The 19,159-nt window shown below is 45.4% G+C and overlaps 1 long non-coding RNA gene across 2 annotated transcripts in view; it reads left to right on the top strand.

Moving 5' to 3' along the window:
• The window catches only part of LOC142655700 (uncharacterized), a 39,163-nt gene extending 21,317 nt beyond the window's left edge, over nucleotides 1-17,846 (top strand). The window contains exons 3-6 of one of the 2 annotated variants that reach the window (XR_012849534.1): nucleotides 7,825-7,961; nucleotides 13,850-13,905; nucleotides 16,741-16,893; nucleotides 17,002-17,846. This is a non-coding gene — a long non-coding RNA (uncharacterized LOC142655700). The remainder of the gene's footprint in view (nucleotides 1-7,824; nucleotides 7,962-13,849; nucleotides 13,906-16,740; nucleotides 16,894-17,001) is intronic. The other variant, XR_012849533.1, reaches the window with a different exon arrangement.
• Nucleotides 17,847-19,159: the final 1,313 nt, after the last annotated feature.

Below are 19,159 nucleotides of genomic sequence, written 5' to 3'. Positions count from 1 at the left end.
AAACAGTTAGAAGACTTATTAACAAGCAATGGAAGGATCCATAAAAAAGAGCATCTGTCTCCAAAGCGTTTAAATGCAAGTATCCTGTGTCAGAAGAAGTACCTGAACTTTGGGACAATATCCCCAAAGTTGATTGCACCAGGGGCAAAAATGTAAAGATATTCCTCTCTTCCCTTGATATATAAGATATGGGTATGCTCAGAGTCCCAAAGCTAAAAGAGCGGAAGGCTTTCTAAAACGTACTTGAGAAACCACAACTGCTATGCTGAGCCCAGGAACTGCGGCCACCTGCACTGCCAGGTCTCTGAGCCTATGGCTTAACCAGCTAGAAAATCATCTTGCAGCTGGTACTCCAAGAGAAAATCATATTTAATCTTTGCCTATGCTTAAACAAGCAGTACATTTTATAGCAGATTCTTCAGCAGATATTGTGAAAATGACTGCAAGATCTGAAGCCCCGGCCAATGCAACAAGAAGAACTGTCAAACTCCGGAATTATAGAGGAGATGCTAGGTCAAAAAATAAATTGTGTGCCATTCCCTGTGAAGGGAATCGCCTATTTGGATCAGGTCTGGACGATATTTTGGAGAAAGTTTCAGTCAACAAAAAAGGTTTCCCGTCAGAGCCAAAAAAAATTCACCAACGCCTATCCTTTCGGAACCAGAGGAGAGTTAGACCACACACAAGAAGAAGAGGTATGGACAGATCTGGTCACCAAATCAGGGGAAGAGGGAACGGGTTCCTCATTAATCCACCCTCTACAGAGCAATGCTCCAAGTGACGCCAGATATCTGGTATGAGGTCAATTACAATTTTTTTCACCCTTCCTCCCTGAGGACATCACACCATCACCTTGGATCCTCCATCAATATTCGTGATAATAAAAAAATCTATCCTCCCTGGGTCAAGCAGCTCTGGTAAAATAAATTTGTCTCCTCCTAAAAAAAACAGGTCCTAATTCTAGTCCCGACTCCTCAAATTCCCCAATGTTGTTAGTGAAAAAAACAAATAGCTCAGTCAGGGCAATTATAAATCTAAAAGCCCTGAATCAGTATCTAGAATGCAAGAAATTAAAAATGGAGACTATTCGGTTGACGGTAAACATCTTATGTCAGGACTACTTCATGACATTGCTGGACTTGAGCGATGCATATTACCATGCACCAATACACAAAAACTCTCAAATATTTCTCAGGATCGCAGTATTCATGGATCAGCAATGGTGCCACTTCCAGTACCAGGCACTTCCCTTCGGTCTGTGTGCAGCTCCCAGAGTATTATCGAAGATCATGGCTGAAGTGACTGCCTTCTTACATCAGAAAGGCATCCAGATTGTACCATACCTGGACGATTTCTTAATCTTGGCCCCATCTGTAGTTCTTCTACTATCTCATCCTCAGGTCATTCAACAGACCTTCACCAACTTGGGATGGCTAATAAACTTAGAGAAATCAAGTCTATCTCCAAGCAAGATAAAAATCTTTTTGGGAATTTTTTTGGACTTTCAGAAAATTATGTCTTTTCTTCCAGAACAAATCAACAATCTCTGATTAACCAGATTTCAAGTTTCCGAGGTGATTAAATTATTAGGAGTGCTGACAACCACAATATCATCTGTATTATGGGCTCAGGCCCACTCAAGAGTTCTCCAGAATTTTATTCTATCCTCTTGGGACAAAAAGCAGTCCTCCCTGGACAAAAAGATCCGGATTACATCAAGAGTAAAGAACTCTCTGAGCTGGTGGATGTTTACAAAAAATGTCCATAGAGGAGAACCTTGGACACCTCAGAATCAGATGGTCACAACCACGGCTGCCAGCAAGCGGTGTTTGGGAGCTCACACTACAAATTCATTTGTCCAGGGAACATGGAATCAGTCTCTCTCCTCAGCATCCTGAAATATAAGAGAACTGCCGGTAGTATACGAGGCTTTGACAGCCATAACCTCAGTATCAAAAGATCGCCATTTAAAAATCCTATCGGACAACACCACCACAGTAGCTTACCTCAACAGACAAGGGGGCACAAGAAGCCACAATCTATCTCAGGTAGCGGCCCAGATATTTTGTTGGGCGGAGAGGAATGTTCCATCCCTGTCAGCAGTTTACCTCATAGGAAGCTAAAACGACAGCAGATTTTCTCAGCAGGGAGTCTCTGGGAGAAAGGGAATGGAAACTAAACATAGAAATCTTTCCGTCGATATGCAAGAAGTGGGGGATGCAAACCATAGAACTCTGCTTCCAGAAGAAATTTTCAGGTGCCGAATTTATTTTCTCTGGCAAGAAAGGACAATCCTCTGCAGATAGATGCCCTTTGTCAACCATGGCCAAATATCTTCTGTATGCTTTTCCTCCATTCTCTCTCATTCCCAGGACTCTATCCAAAATCATCATGGAGAAGGCAAATGTCATCTTGATTGTTCCCTTTTGGCCCAAAAAGGCCAATTCTTCACCCTTCGGATCAGCAACTATGATTAACCCCTTCCCGACATTTGTCGTAAGTATATGTCATGGAAAGCCAGTGCTTCCCGCAAAATGTCTTGTACTTACGACAAATGTATGGCACCGGCTCAGAAGCTGAGTTGGTGCCATCATCCCCGGGTGTCAGCTGTATGTTACAGTGGTGGGGACCGAAATTAGCTCTGATCCCCGCCATTATCCCCTTAAATGCAGCGGTAAAAAGCTCTGCATTTAAGGGGTTTGCAGCTCATCGGCACCCCAGCAATGAAATTGCCGGCGTGCCGGTGGCTGCAATGGCAACCGGAGGCCTAATACTGGTCTGCCTAGTACGGAAGCCATCCAAACCCCACCTCTGGGTGGGGCCTGGAAGGCTTCCGCAGCCGACGGAAAGATGGTGCCCGATCAGGAGCTGAGCATCGTCATCAGCAGTGGATCCACCTGTAAAAACAGGAACCGGAGCTAGCTCCGATCCCTGCCATTAACCCCTTAGATGCACTGATTGAAAGCGATCGCTGCATCTTAGAGGTTGGTAGCAGATCGGCAGCCCTTCATGCGATCGCAGGGCTGCCGACTGCTGCTATGGCAACAGAAGGTCTATCTATGGCCTCCATCTCTGTCATTACGGGAGCCGATTAGGCCCCGCTCGGAGACGAAGCCTAATCGGCTTGATGTTAGTGAACAACTGACAGATCTAATACATTGCACTACATAGGTAGTGCAATGTATTTGAAAAAAAATGAGACAGTTGGACCTTCAAGCCCCCTAGTGGGACTAAAAAAGAAGTAAAAAAAAAAAGTTGTCAAAAATATAATAAATATTTCAAGTAATAAAATAAAACACAATCATCCTTTTCCTTTATCAAGTCCTTTATTATTGAAAAAAAAAATGAAACCACACATATTTGGTATCGCCACGTCCGTAATGGCCTGAACTATAAAAATATTGTTATTGTATTCACCACGTGGTGAACGGCGTAAAAAAAAAAAACATACAAAACAATGCCAGAATTTCAGTTTTTTTGTCACTTTGCCCTACAAAAATGGGAATAAAAAGTGATCAAAAAGTCGTATGTATCCAAAAATCATACCAATAAAAACTATAGCTCGTCTCGCAAAAAACAAGCCTACATACAGCTCCGTCGATGAAAAAATTAAAACATTATGGCTCTTACAACATGCTGACAGAAAAAATACGGTATATTCTTTTTACAAAAGTAATTTATAACGCATGGTGAACGCTGTATAAAAAAAAACTTAAAGAGGCTCTGTTACCACATTATAAGTGGCCTATCTTGTACATGATGTGATCGGCGCTGTAATGTAGATTACAGCAGTGTTTTTTATTTCGAAAAACGATCATTTTTTACGGAGTTATGACCTATTGTAAAGGATCTGCCAGGCACAGCTTCGGGGTTAATTCCCATAGGTAATCAGTCTGCACCTGAACCTACGTCTCTGAGACTGACTCCATCTTCCACCACTCAGGATGGCAGGCTTAGGAGTATGAGAGCCTATCGCAGCCTGGCCAGACGGAGCTAGCTCCCGCCCTCTGTCTATTTATACCTGCCTTTCCTGTTCCTCCTTTGCTTGTGATTCTTTTCGTGTGGTTTCCTGGCCCAGCTACAGCTCCTTACTATTTGATTCTTCTCCATACTGACCCTGGCTTACTGACTACTCTCCTTCTCTGCGTTTGGTACCTCGTGCTCTCCTGGTTTGACTTGGCTCGTTCACCACTCTGGTTGCTCATGGTGTTTCCGTGGGCAACTGCCCCTTTCCCTTTGCTTTGTATTCCCTTGTATGTTTGTCTCGTGCACTTACTGAGCGTAGGGACCGCCACCCAGTTGTACCCCGTCGCCTAGGGCGGGTCGTTGCAAGTAGGCAGGGACAGAGTGGCGGGTAGATTAGGGCTCACTTGTTCGTTTCCCTACCCCCGTCGTTACACCATTAGCTTTATGCTAATGAGTTTCTCAATGGACAACTGGGCGTGTTTTACTATATGACCAAGTGGGCGTTGTATCGAAGAGTGAGTATATGCAGTAATATAGGAATCACTTACACCATACAGTATCCCTAAGGCTCCTTTATATTAATTTCAATTTTCCCTGAATCCAACATGACATTCTTTCCTCCCTGACATTGTTCTCCTACCTGGTACCCTAGTAGGATAATACTGAGATCGCAGATCCTAGATGCCAGGGCATCTGCACTTTATTTTTCAGTTAAATATGGGAGCAATTGCAATTGATATTGTGAGCCGTTATAATAATAATAATATAAGAAAAGCACTCATTTTACACCATATAGTGTTTTTTATATTTATATTAGTGTGTATATTATCACAAATTCCTACATGGCATACCTTTCTTTCGGCATTGTTTCATCCCTGCCTTCAATCCAACAGGCCAATTCAGACATCGCAAACTCTAAGTGCCCTGACATGCGCACTTGATCACTTAATTAACAAGGAATCGGCTAAGTCTGCTTCTAGATGCAATGCGCATGCGCACCCTATGCTTACTGATTGGATTTCCCACACACTTCGATGATTGGCCTCTATGCACGCCAGTCTTTCGGCACTGTTTCATCCTTGCCTTGAATCCAACAGGCTAATTCAGACATCGCAAATTCTAAGTGCCCTGACATGCACACTTGATCACTTAATTAACAAGGAATCGGCAAAGTCCGCTTCTAGATGCAATGCGCATGCGCACCCTACGCTTACTGATTGGATTTCCCACACACTTCGATGATTGGCCTTTATGTACGCCAGTCTCTCTATGTGTGGGCTCGTCTCTATACAGGGAAATTGATTTGCCCGGACACAGGTGATTCCTGTACACGGCATACCCGAGACTTTAAAGGAGGAGTAAATCGGAACGCGCGCTCACTAGCCCCATTCTAATCCCCTGAGGATGCTGTGTTTACAGCGAAACATGTCGGGGGGGCTAAGATACTTTTAATAGCTAAGCCAGACTAGCCTCTATATCTGGTTTTATCAACATACTCACGCATTATCAAGCAGTCTGCAGCTGCTGCCCTATGCAGTCATATCGTTGTATTTACGACACTCTATCCTGTCACATAACAGATATAGAGTCAGTGCCAGCTGGCTTTGGCCAAATTTTTAACCACAATGCGTCTGTTGCTGTCCCCACATGGACATTTTAAAGCATACTAATAAAAATTATATTTTATTGTTGGTTTAATAGTAGTTGGGAAATTGGGTGCCTATGTGCCTCCAGCACAACACATTTTTTTGTACAGAGTATATGACGCTGACCAATCAGCGTCATACACTTCTCTCCATTCATTTACACTGCAGATAGCGATATAGTTATATCGCTATTTGCAGTCACATAAACACACTATAACGCTACTCATGTGTCAAAAATGATCGTTTTTCTAAATAAAAAACACTGCTGTAATCTACAATACAGCGTCGATCACATTATGTACAAGATAGGCCACTTATAATGTGGTGACAGAGCCTCTTTAACAATGCCAGAATTGCTGTTTTTTGTTCACCTTGCCTCCCAAAAAATAGGATAAAAAGTGATCAAAAAGTCGCATGTACCTCAAAATGGTACCAATAATAACTACAGTTCATCCCGCAAAAAAACAGCCCTCATACCACTATGTCTATTGTGACAGATCATGTGGAGAGGTTGTGGATGGGGTCTATATTTCCCCAAGATTTCTGTCTTCTATCTGAAAACAACCAGGGACTAAATTCAGCAGAGAATGTGGTTCTCCCTCTACAATAGGGTTTATCTAAAACCTGGAAAAGGGCCTAGTTGTTGGAGTGAGGAGAGATGGGTGGGTCCCCACTCCATCCACACAGTCCTGGTCTTGAGCTGTCTAGCTATTAATCAGGGGTCAGGTGTAATAGCCCTTTAAAAAGGCTGCAGTTCAGTCACACTCTCTCTCAGCCTTGGGAGAGGAGCTTGTGAGAGCAAACTGACTGCATTCATAACAGGTTGTATGGTTTATGGTGCCAGGCATTAGGCCTGCACTGTGTTAGTTAGGATACCTGACTGTATAGTTAGTGCCGGACAGGCATAGAGTTTTCTTTTGTTTGCTTTCTTTTTATTCATGTACAACCTGTAAATAAAACTGTCTGAGGCCAGTAGTACCACATCTTTGCTGTGCGGACTGAAATTTACTGGCGTATTTGATACCGAGTGCCCGTCTACCCCAGGAGACGACTGTCCCGCTACCTAATTCCCTTACACTGTGAAAAAATAAAATGAGTTAAGGCTCCAATAAGTCAGGAAATAAGAGATATACAGTAGTGCAGGCCTGAGGGGAACATTTATTCTGTTTCAAGAGGCGATTTATCAAGGCCCTAAAATTAGGGAACCAGGAAGGGGAGGACTCAAACATATCTGCTGGAACCGAGGGTAACCGTATTATACCAGGACAACACTTCCCAGCAAAATTCCTCAAACTGCAAAGGTGCAGAGTGTGTACCAAAAGAGGGATTAGAAAGGACACAATTTATCAGTGCGACACTGGCCTGTGCATAAAGGATTGCTCTGGGGAAGCCCCTGACATCCATATATGGACAGTGACGTCAGGGGCTTTGTCATTCGCTGGCGCACTCCTCCATCGGCCTGCTCTTTCCTCTCCCGTGGGATCTACGGTGCCCCGCGGGCCGCACATGACAGCCTCAGGGGCCGCATGCGGGCCTAGTGTTTGAGAACCGTGAACTAGACGTTGGTGCTAACAGTGAAATTGTCTTCGGGCGTAAGGTCCTGTCTGCTGCTGTCCCACCCTAATGTTTTCTCTGTTAATCCTCCTGTCAGTGCCGCTGTGGAGGTGTTAGGGAAAGATGATAATTACTCTCAGGGTATGTTCACACGCCCTATTTACGGACGTAATTCAGGCGTTTTACGCCTCGAATTACAGCCGAAAAAACTGCTCCAAACCGTCTGCAAACATCTGCCCATTGAATTAAATGGGTGTTACGGTGCTCTGTGCAGACTGGCTTTTTTTTTACGCGCCGCTGTCAAAAGATGGCGCGTAAGGACGCCCGCCTCACAGAAGTGTATGTCACTTCTTGGGACGTAATTGGAGTCATTTTTCATTGACTCCAATGAAAACCAGCTCCAATTACGTCCGTAAAAGACGTCGCGAAAAACGCGTGCACTTGTCAAAACGTCTGAAATTCAGGAGCTGTTTTTGCCTGAAACCAGCTCCGTAATTTCAGACGTAATTGGCGTTGCCGTGTGAACATACCCTTACCGGTAATTTCATTTCCCATTAACCCCTGTATTATTTGTTGCCTATTTTGCACTAAAAATTTTTATTTTGCATGAAGGTATATGATATGTCTATCTAAATAAATTATGTTTGCATCCAATAAGGTTCTCGGTTATTAACTGAAGCAGGGAAGAGGAGGGACGCTTTTATGGAAATACTTCCTCGTTGTTTCCTGACCCTGGGGGTGGGGGAACTCTCCTGTCTGTGCCACTGTGGCGGTTAACGAGAAATCAAATTACTGGTAAGAGTAATTATTATCCTTTTTAGAAAATGTAAAACAAAACAAATACTAATTTTGTAATTCCATAATTGTAACGACCCGCAGAATAAAGTTATGTTATTTATACCACACAGTAAATGGCATAAATTTAAGACCCTAAAATTAATAGCGGAATTGCTGTTTTATTTACATTCCCCGCAAAGTACAACTCGTCCCACAAAAAAACCCTCACACAGCTATGTCTATGGAAAAAAAAAAGGTACGGATCTTAAAATGCGACGTTGAAAAAACTGAAAATTTGTTTGGTCGCTAAGGCCCAAAATTGGCTGGTCACTAAAGTTAAAAGCTATATACAAGGTTAAAAGGAACTTATTTTTTTTTTAATCATACTATTCTCTTTTTATTTTTTTAACTTTTTAAGATACAACTCCTATGTATACTGAATACATAAAAGCTATATCATTCTGTCAAAGACGCGGGCATCGGTTCAGCTGAGCCGACGACACAGCTGAAAGCTGGTCCTGCATGTTCGTAACTTAGATATGATTGTTATTAGCTGGATCCTGTGTGTTAGAGACACACTGGACAAGCTTTCAGCAGAGCCGTCACTTCAGCTGAACTAACGGAATTGGCTTTGACAGAACGATACTGCTTCTGGTGGTCACTAAGGGTTTAAGATACAAAAGGTACACGGCGGTCACTAAGGGGCCTTAGGCTAGGCCGTCGCCTTTTCACGGCGGCCCAGTCTAAGTCCTGCACGGGTGTCCTGTTCAGGCTTGAGCCGGGGCTCGGCTGTCTGACAGCTGGCCTCCTACTCCAACGGCCGCGATCGAAGTTTACTTTATGATGTGTACGAAGTTTACTTAGATCGTGTCCGTTTAACCCGTTAAATTCTGCGGTCAACAGCGACCGCGGCATTTAAATCATTTACAGTGTGAGGGAGCTCCCTCTCCCACCCATTGGCGGCCAGCAAATGCAATCGCGGGCCTCCGATGGGGTGTCATGGCAGCTGGTGACCTGATAAAGGCCCCCAGGTCTGCCCTGGACATATGCCCATTAGGCCTTATTCACACGAACGTGTGCATTTTGCGCGTGCAAAAAGCGCTACGTTTTTTGCGCATTGCAGTTCTGTGTGTCATAAGTGTTTGCTGCGTGGCTGTGTGATTTTTACGCGTAGGCCATCCTTATGACATGCGGTTTTGATGTTTAGAACAAGAAATGAAGGAAGTGGTTTTATTTTTCTCCATTTCTTGATCTACTGTTGCGCGAATCACGTGCGACACACGGAAGTGTTTCCGTGTGCTGCACGTTATTTTCACGCACCCATTGACTTCAATGGGTGCGTGATGCTCGAAAAACGCCCAAGTATAGGACATGTCGTGAGTTTTAACGCAGCGGACACGCTGCGTGAAAATCACGGAATGTCTGAATGGCCCCATTGACTAACATAGGTCCGTGCGATGTTAAACACGTTCGTGTGAATAAGGCCTTAGGACGTGCCTGAGGCACGTTCTAATTGATGCCTGTCGGTTTTACACTGACCGGCAATAATGATATCGTATACTAAGTATACCAAAGCATTATAGCAGCGATCTAAGGCTATGTTCACACGGAGTATTTTGACGAGTTTTTTGACGCGGAAACCGCTTCGCAAAACTCTGCAAAAACGGCCCGAAAACGCCTCCCATTGATTTCATGCCCTATCTTCGGGCGTTTACGCCTCTGACCTCCCATTGACTTCAATGGGAGGCAGAGAAAGCGTATTTCACGGTGTTTTATGCCCGCGGCGCTCAATGGCCGCGGGTGAAAAACGGCGCGAAAATCGCCGTGCAGGGAGAGGAAAATCTGCCTCAAAGTTCCAAACGGAATTTTGAGGCAGATATTCCTCATGCAAAATACTCCGTGTGAACATAGCCTAAAGATCGCATAGTGAAGTCTCCTAGTGGGACAAAAAAATAAGTAATAAATGTGAAATAAAGATTATTAATAAAAATTACAGTAAAAAATACAAACATTTTTTTTCCATAAAAAGTGGTTTTATTTAGTAAAAGTGTAAAAAAAATTAAAAGTACACATGTGGTATCGCTTCTACCGTAATGACCTAAACCATAAAGTTAATATGTAATTTAAACCACAAGGTGAACACAGTATAAAAAAAACCCACAAAAAACTATGGCAAAATTGCTATTTTTTTCCATTGCCCCCCAAAAAAGTCATAATAAAAGTTAATCAATAAGTCTCATGTACCCCAAAACAGTACCAAGCAAAACTACGTCTCGTCCCGCAAAAAAACAGGCCCTTGGAAAGCAACAGTGCAAAAACAAATAATTTTAGTTCAAAAGAGTTTTTACTGTGCAAAAGTAGTAAAACATAAATAACCTCTACATATGTGGTATCATCGTAATCGTACCGACCCATAGAATAAAGGTAACGTGTTATCTACGCCGCACAGTGAACGGCGTGAAATTAAAACGCATAGAACAATGGTGGAACTTCAGGTTTTTTTTTCTATTGTTAATAAAAAAAAATATTTGTACCCCAAAATGGTGCCATTAAAAAGTACAACTAATCCCGCAAAAAACAAGTCCTCACACAGCTATGTTGATGGAAAAATCTAAAAATTATAGCTCTTTGAATGCAACTATAGAAAAACAAAAAAAAAAGCTAGGTCATTAGGGCCTAAAATCGGCTGGGGACTAAGACCTCATGCACACTAACATATTTTTTCCCTCCCGTAAATACTGGCGTAAATACGTGTCCTTTGTCACACATATTCGACCCATTTTCCACCAGTATTTACGGACCCGTTTTCTCTGCACTAATCGGCAGCCCCTTCTCTCCATCAGTGCTGGAAAGAGAAGGGGCAGCCCTTTCGGGCAGAGTTTCCGCAGCGATTGAAAGTAAAAAGTTCATACGTACCGTTGTCTTGGTGATGCGTCCCTCTTTTGACATCCAGTCCAACCTCCCTGGATGACGCGGCAGTCCATGTGACCGCTACAGCCTGTGATTGGCTGCAGCGGTCACGTGGGATGAACCGTCATCCCGGGAGGCCGGACTGGAGGAAGAAGCAGGTAAGTTAACTTTTAATAGTATTAACTCCAGCGGTAGTCACTGTCCCGGGTGCTGAAAGAGTTACTGCCGATCATTTAACTCTTTCAGCACCCTGGACAGTGACTATTCCCTGACGTCGCCTAACACCGCTCCAGTAATTACGGGTGCACACACGTAGCCACCCGTAATTACGGGAGCCCCATAAACTTCTATGGGCCTGCCCGTGCCGTTATTACGGCCTGAAATAGGACATGTTCCATATTTTACAACGGCACGGGTACCTTTCCGTAAGCATACGGGAAGGTACCCATGGCCAACAGAAGTCTATGGGCCCGTAATTACAGCCCGTAATTACGGACGTTTCTGCGTTCGTGTCCATGAGGTATAAGGCCTTATTTACACGAGCGTGTGCGTTTTGCGCATGCAAAAAACGCGGCATTTTGCGTGCGCAAAAGGCACTTAACAGCTGCGTGTGTCATCAGTGTATGATGCGCGGCTGCGAGATTTTCTCGCAGCCACCATCATTTTGACACTCCGTTTGGATACAAAAAGCATGTGGTGCTTTTCTGTTTACATTCAGAGAATGACAGCTGTTGCGCGAACCACGCAGTTCGCACGGAAGTGCTTCCTGCGTGGTTTTCACGCACCCATTGACTTCAATGGGTGCGTGATGCGCAAAAAACGCAGAAATATAGAACATGTCGTGAGTTTTACGCAGCGGACTCATGCTGCGCAAAACTCACGGACTGTCTGCACTGCCCCATAGCCTAATATAGGTGCGTACGACACGTAATTACGGGAGCCCCATAAACTTCTATGGGCCTGCCCGTGCCGTTATTACGGCCTGAAATAGGACATGTTCCATATTTTACAACGGCACGGGTACCTTTCCGTAAGCATACGGGAAGGTACCCATGGCCAACAGAAGTCTATGGGCCCGTAATTACAGCCCGTAATTACGGACGTTTCTGCGTTCGTGTCCATGAGGTATAAGGCCTTATTTACACGAGCGTGTGCGTTTTGCGCATGCAAAAAACGCGGCATTTTGCGTGCGCAAAAGGCACTTAACAGCTGCGTGTGTCATCAGTGTATGATGCGCGGCTGCGAGATTTTCTCGCAGCCACCATCATTTTGACACTCCGTTTGGATACAAAAAGCATGTGGTGCTTTTCTGTTTACATTCAGAGAATGACAGCTGTTGCGCGAACCACGCAGTTCGCACGGAAGTGCTTCCTGCGTGGTTTTCACGCACCCATTGACTTCAATGGGTGCGTGATGCGCAAAAAACGCAGAAATATAGAACATGTCGTGAGTTTTACGCAGCGGACTCATGCTGCGCAAAACTCACGGACTGTCTGCACTGCCCCATAGCCTAATATAGGTGCGTACGACACGCGTGAAAAGCACGCGCGTCACACGCGCGTCTATTACGCTCGTCTAAATGATGCCTAAAGGGTTAAAAAGTTAAAACATGTAGTACATTAATTTAAAAAGTTGTTTAAAATCACATAAAACTGAATTATTAAAACAAATTCTCTTCAAAGGTGTACATAGCTTTTAACCCCTTGACGCCATACCCACTTTTCATATATTTTTTTTGCTTTTGTTTCACTCCCTGCCTTCCAAGAGCCAGAACTTTTATATTCTTTTATCAATAGAGTGGTGAGAAGGATTTTTTGTTAGTTGTAGTTTCTATCAGCAGTATTTAAAGTGGAAAACTAAAAAAATAAAAAATCTTTGTGGGTTGGAATTATAAAAAACTGAGATTCCTCCATTGTTTTTTTGGCTTTCGTGCATTAAAAATGATAACATTTTTTCTACTGTCAATATGATTATGGCGATACCAAATTTACATAGTTTTTTTTTTGTTTTATTACTCTCTCGAAGAAAATACGATTTGTTAAAAATGTTTTTTGTGTCGCCATATTCTGAAAGCCATTTTATTTTTCTGTTGTTTGAGCGATGTGAGGGCTTATTTCTTTGCAGGGCAAGCTGTAGGTTTTTATTGGTACTATTTTTTGGTACATAAGACTATGGTAGCAAATCTATTTACTATCTCGATATCGTGCACCCTCAAACGGTTCAATACCGTTAATTCATGTATTTTGATACTAAGCTGTGGGGCCGCACAGCTTAGTATTGTAACCAGGGCCGGCCCTAGCATAGATGGCGCCCTGTGCGAAATAATCTTTCGGCCCCCCACCCCATTATTAAAAAAAAAATGCTCCATAAAAAAATTATAATGCCCCTTTAGTGCCCAATACAGTATAATAATAATATTTAATAATATAATATATTACAACCCCTTCAAGGACAAAGTATTTTGTCCTCTAATTGTGCCCACAGTATTATGCCACCTGTAGTACCCCTACACAGTATAATGTCCGCTTAGTGGCCCCCACACAGTATAGTGCCCCCTTTAGATTTTGCAATATAGCCTCCCTGTAGACAGTGCCATAATCCCCCACCTCCTTTTTGTAGATCATGCCATACAGCCCATCCCCCACCTCCCCCTTGTAGACAGTGCCATATAGTCCCCCCACCTCCCCCTTGTAGACTGTGCCCCCAACAAAAACAAAAATTGTACTCACCTAGGCCCCATTGCCATGACGAACTGAGCTGCTCCATTACGGGATCCTGTAGCCTAGTACAGAGTTTCCTAACCTTTTCGGACTCGAGGCAACACTGGAAAAAGATTTCCTCAGGGCCCCCCTACCAAATTTTTTTTGAGAAAGACCGAAAACGGCTATGAACAAGTGTTCACACATGTTTTTTTGTAAGGCAAAAAAAATATGCCTCAAAATTCTTTCAGCAACTGACAGCGTTGTTTGACCTTTTTTTCTGTGTTTTTTCTTAAGCTGTTGAGGCGAATGCAAAAGACGGCGGAAAAAAAAGCACCAAAGGAGCGATGCAGGTATTTTCTGCCTCCTATTAATTTCAATTGGACGTCAGAGGCGGAAACCACTTGAAGACCATCAGCCCCCCACTCACAGTAAAATGACAATCAGCCCACCACTCACAGATTCCCCCTGTAGGTAGTGATACACAGCCCCTTGTGGGAAGCGCCACGCAGCCCCTTGTGGGAGGTGCCGCGCAGCCCCCTGGTAGGTAGCGCCGCGCAGCCCCCTGGTAGGGAGCGCCCCGCAGCCCCCTGGTAGGGAGCGCCCCGCAGCCCCCTGGTAGGGAGCGCCCCGCAGCCCCCTGGTAGGGAGCGCCCCACAGCCCCCTGGTTGGTAGTGCCACACTGCCCACAGCCCCCTTGTAGGTAGTGCAAGGACTACGAAATGACCCATGAAAGCTGGCGGACAATAGACATTCAAAAAAGGACAACTGTGCAGGAGCACACAAAATACCCAGCTTTCAGGGCTACCAAATAAATGTGTGGAAACAAACTAAGATATAACTTTTATTTAGTCTAGCTAAAAGGATTAATCCTTTTAGGTAGATTAAATAAAAGTTACATCTTAGTTTATTTCCACACATTTTTTTGCTAGCCGGGAAAGCTGGGTATTTTGCGTGCTCCTGCACAGTTGTCCTTTTTTGTAGGTAGTGCCACACAGCCCACAGCCCCCTTGTAGATAGCAACCCCCCCCCCTTCCAGTATAGATAGCGCCACTGTAGCTCCCTGAAGGAGCGGAATCCCTGTGTGGCCGGGGATTCCGCTGCTGGATCACTCCTTGATGTCTCTCTCCATATATGGACAGTGACATCAGGGGAAACTCCTAAAGCGGAATCCCCGTCCACAGCATTGCCGACGCTGTGACCGTCGATTCCACTCCAGGAGAGGCTCCTGTCGTCTGTGTCCATGACGTCATTGGCTTCTCCTGGAGTGGAATCCCCGGTCATAGTGTCTGCAACGCTGTGACCGGGGATTCCGTTTCAGGAGTTTCCCCTGATGTCACTGTCCATATATGGACAGAGACATCATGCAGCGCTTCAGGGAGCTACAGTGGCGCTAGTAGATAGCAGAGCAGGGAGATACCTCCCTGCTCTGCTATAGTGGCGTCACTACCGCTATAGCAGCCGCAGCGACTGCTAGCGGTGCCACCACCCTAATGCCCGGTGTCGCCGCTAGCAGCCGCTATGGCTGCTACAGCTGTAGCGACGGCCACTAAGTGAAGAAGCGGAAAGGCGACTGCCTAAGGCTGGCCCTGGGTGCAGTTAGCTAGTGGCACCTGACCCGCTGGTAGTTGCAACGGCGCGGGGATACACACACCAGCTGGCGCCCCTCTTGCAGTGTGGCAGCTGGCACCCTGTGTGACAGCACTGGTCGAACGTATCTAAGGCCGGCCATTATTGTAACACATGAGTTTAGTTAGAGCGCGGCTGTGACTATGTAATACAGCCATTGCCCCGCTCCTGACAAGTGTACGCATGTGGTCAGCTTAATGTGATGTGGCTGGTGCTGCAATAATGAGCCCGATGTTCTGTCTTCATTTACGGCGCCGCGGCTCATTGGTGCAGCGCCGGCCGCATCATATCATGCTGACCGCTCGCGCACACTTGTTGTCAGGAGCGGGGGAATGTATTGCAGAGCCACAGCCCCGCTCTAACGGTAAAGATCAGAGAAACTTCTGATCTCTGCCGCTATTCCCTTTAATTCTGAGATCAAAACGGACCGCAGCATACAAGGGGAAAATGGGAAATGGGGTACCCATTGGATCGCATCACAGTGAATCCCTGTGATGTGATCGAGGGACATACCATATATGGGGAGACAGCCCAGGGTCCATTGAAGGACCCCTGTGCTGTCTGACCATGTTTCCTGTTAGGGCATTATGTAGATATGTGCCAGTACATTAAAGTTTAAAAATAAAAAAGTTAAAAAATAATGTTAAATATTTTTTTTTTTTTTAAATACACATATTCTGTATCATCGCAACCGTAATAACTTGCACAACAAATTTATAGCGTAATTTATGATGTGTACGCTGTAAAAAATAAAATAAAATCTGCTTTCATTCACTTATTAATGTGTGGCACGTGGTGTTATGAATTTATTACCTCCATGTGCCTCACGTTAAGGGCTTATTCAGACGAACGGGATATACGTCCGTGCAATGCACGTGATTTTAACGCGCGTCGCACGGACCTATATTAGTCTATGGGGCAGTGCAGACAGTTGCGTGATTGTTGCGCAGCGTGAGTCCGCTGCGAAAAAGTCACGACATGTCCGTTCTTTAGCCGTATTTCGCGCATCACGCATGCCACACGGAAGCACTTCCGTGGGACCTGCGTTTTTCACGCGAGTCTATGTAAATGAGTTGAGAAAACTTGTCCAAACAAGCAGAAACCAGGAAGTTGGTTTTCACTTGTTGGGCACATGCTTGATCTGGACACCGACAACTGCTGGATTGCCTCGCGCTTGTGACGTCGGGAAACTGATTTGCCTGGTCCAGGAGAGGGACACGCGGGCAGAGGCCTACGACGACCGCACGGGCAAAGAGGTCGCTTGGGATGAAGTTGCGCAAGACCCTCTTCAGCCATGAGTGGGCTAAAGGCAGCACACGAGACCGAAAGTGTATTGGTAAGTACATTGCTTTATATATGCCATGTAAAACACATGCTGTAGTGTATCCTTGTGTTAAAATGTTTAAAATGGGCAACGTAGCGGGTGTATCACAGCATCATTGAGCTTCTGTATAATGTATCTTTGTGTGTAAGGGAATGGCAACGTTTCCAACAAGTGCAGATTTTGGTTATGTCACCTGGTGACAGTAAAATTTTGTTTTTCTGTTCCTTTGTACAGTTGATGATGTCAAAACACGGTGGAGGAGCTGCCGTGACCAATTCCGGCGGGAATATGGCGCCAGAGGGCGAAGTGGTGACGGTGCCACCAAAAAGCGGAAATATATCTACACCCAACAGCTGATGTTCCTCAAGGACATTATGGAGATACGAAGTAATGACTGTACCTTGAAGAAATGTCTGTGTTCACATGTCATTCAAGCCAAACAGTTTGTTTGTCAATTGTGGCAATGTTACGAATAACTTGACATTTTTATTACAGATGCAGTGACAATCTTATCGACACTGAAGAGGAGGCTGGCCATGAAGAGGCGCACGCGCCACAAGAGCAAAATCCCCTGCTGCCCTTAACCCCAGAGGCGACTGCTCCGGAACCAGCCCCACAGGCGTCCAGCCAACCCCAGGTGCCATGGGACGTACCGCCTGAATCGACCGCAGCAGCTAGGCGCAGGCACAGCCACATTGCTTCCGCAGGTGCCCAGGTGGACTCCAGGGTACTCGAGCACCTGCGTCGCTGCGCCGAGGAGGACGGCTGTGTCGCCTTTGACCGCAGCATTGCCCCGCACTCCGGCGAGCACCGGACCACCGTATGGCGCGCCTCCAAGGTTCCATACTCAGCCTCATAGACTCGGCCACACCTCCAAACAATCCACGCCAGTGCTTCCAGGCAATTGAGCATTGGCGTGGATTGCCGGAGCTGTCGGTGCCCTTCAGTGCACCTGGCCCTTCCCAGCCTGCCACCCCCTTGCCACGCCAACACTACCAACGCCCAATGCCGGCCCGCATGTCACCTGGTCCTGTGCCGGTGCGTGACCGGCCTTTACCTGCCTACAGCAGACCCGTGGAAACCTTTCCACACGGCCCACCTCTAGGCTACCACACTCAGCATCAGCACCTCTATGCTGTTGAGGAACATCCTCTGTAGGCCCATGGCCAGCATAGTGGTGCTGAAATGGGCAGCTACAACTCCCCATCCCACCGATATCAGCAGTTGTAGTGCTGTGGCTGCAGCATAGTTTGTGTTAAGTATTTATTCAGAATTTAGCTGATGCATCATGTTGGTGCGTCGTTTTGTGGGACTTTTTACATATGTTGTATGTACAGTTTTGTTGGCCTATTACCCAATAAAGTGTTTTGTTTTGCAACAAAAGTGTGTGTGTTTGCCTGCATATATGTGGTGTTACAATATTTCCCAAACATGTCCTTAGGTAACGATGCAATATGCTGGCCAGGGCCCAAGATAGTTGCATGCCGTAATTGAGGTATTAGTGTATCTTTTGGGGTTTTGCTCGAATCCAAATAGACTTCTCTGTGGCTGTGCAGTGCTATGATAATGGACGCACTAAGGACATTTGTGATTGTATTTGCGATCATTGGATTTGCCAATGTGCTTCACATACAATTACTTGTTTGCCAGCAAAACAATACGGCGAAACCCCAAAAGATATAAGCTCGCAACCTACGTCAAGGGTCCTCAAGTCTTGCGAGTCCCTAATACTAAAAACCCCCCCAAAATTACTAACATTGCCCTCACTAATGATAAAGTGTGGCAATAATCTCCACGATGCCACCCTTCACAGAGAATCGTCCTGCCATGGCAGTGCTCCAGCGGGGCTGTCAAAATATTCGGCAAAAATGTTGCGCACTCTAATACCAGATGTTTGTGCCCTTCCTAGTGGCATTTGTGGCAGAATGGTTGATGTGGTAGCAGTTCTTCAAATATATTCTGCATCAAAACCTGCGTCATGTATGCGGCTGAAGTTATGAAGAACGACAGACGCTTGTATGACACGGGTCACATTTTGTGGCGTCAGTTGCATTGTTGTGAGAAACACCCGCCATTTGTTTGTCATAATGCCAAACGCACATTCAACACATTTTCGAGCTTGGCTTAGCCGGTAATAGAAGATGTGCCTACGGTCATCCATGCCCCTTCTTGCATATGGACGCATTACTTGGCTTGTGAGGCCAAAAGCCTCATCTGCAACGGTGACATATGGGAATGGTGGTCCTCGGGAGCCAGGGAGGCTGCTCGGTACCGGCACAGAAAGTTGATTGCTCATAAGACGATGGCCCATTCTGGATGAGCAAAATATACGGGCATCATCAGAGTTTCCATACGACCTAATGTGTACTATTGTAAAACAATAATTACTGTCGGCCAAGGCCAACAAGAAGATGGAAAAATACTGTTTGTAATTATAGTATCCAGCCAGAGTGGGGGGGGGGGGCTTCTTCACACGAATGTGCTTCCCGTCTAGGGCACCAATACAATGAGGAAATTGGGTGGCGGACAGAAAATCTTCGGAAATACTAAGCCAGTGCTCTGCCGTGGGCTGAGGCATCACTGTGAGCTTTAATCTCTGCCACAGCACGACACAGGTGCCTGTCACAATGGCAGAAATTGTGCTCACTCCCAG

Source organism: Rhinoderma darwinii, chromosome 1 (assembly GCF_050947455.1).
Source record: "Rhinoderma darwinii isolate aRhiDar2 chromosome 1, aRhiDar2.hap1, whole genome shotgun sequence".
NCBI lineage: Eukaryota > Metazoa > Chordata > Amphibia > Anura > Rhinodermatidae > Rhinoderma > Rhinoderma darwinii.
This window is presented reverse-complemented; position numbering and strand designations above follow the sequence as displayed.